Source organism: Agrilus planipennis, unplaced genomic scaffold, assembly GCF_000699045.2.
Source record: "Agrilus planipennis isolate EAB-ADULT unplaced genomic scaffold, Apla_2.0 scaffold209, whole genome shotgun sequence".
NCBI lineage: Eukaryota > Metazoa > Arthropoda > Insecta > Coleoptera > Buprestidae > Agrilus > Agrilus planipennis.
Window position 1 is genome coordinate 560,021 of NW_020439069.1, and position 514 is coordinate 560,534.

At 25.1% G+C, this 514-nt stretch overlaps 1 pseudogene; it reads right to left on the bottom strand.

Moving 5' to 3' along the window:
* Nucleotides 1-272: 272 nt before the first annotated feature.
* Nucleotides 273-514, bottom strand: part of LOC112905198 — a 2,744-nt pseudogene continuing 2,502 nt past the window's right edge.

A 514-nucleotide genomic window follows, 5' to 3' on the forward strand; every position in this document is an offset into this window, starting at 1 on the left:
TTAAATTTGTGTAATCTATAGTATATATCATTATGGAATATTTGGGGTTGTTTACGTCTGTTGTCGATACCTTTTTACTGATTTTACTGAATTATATAGACTTACCACAAAAATTTGTTTATGTAGGTGCTTTATCAACTAATCTAATTATAATTTATTTCCTAACGTGTCCACTTGCAAATATTTAAATATTTTATCGTTTCCAAGGTAAAGCAGTTTCTTCTTTATAACTTATATTTATTAAACAGTTATTATACTTAGAGAAAATTCAATTATCTTAAACCATTTATTTTTGATATGCTTTACATATTATCCTTTTTTGAACATAGAATTTTCTTTTATAAATATGATGCTACTTTCACATTCAGCATAAATTTGTAGTGACGTTTATTTCTTCTTTCACACCAGGTTTTTTAATTAAACACAGAAAAATGTGATACCGCCTTAAACTTTTGTAAATAATACTATTAAAATAATGTATAACCACACCTGTTCAGTCAGTTGATTGTGTTAA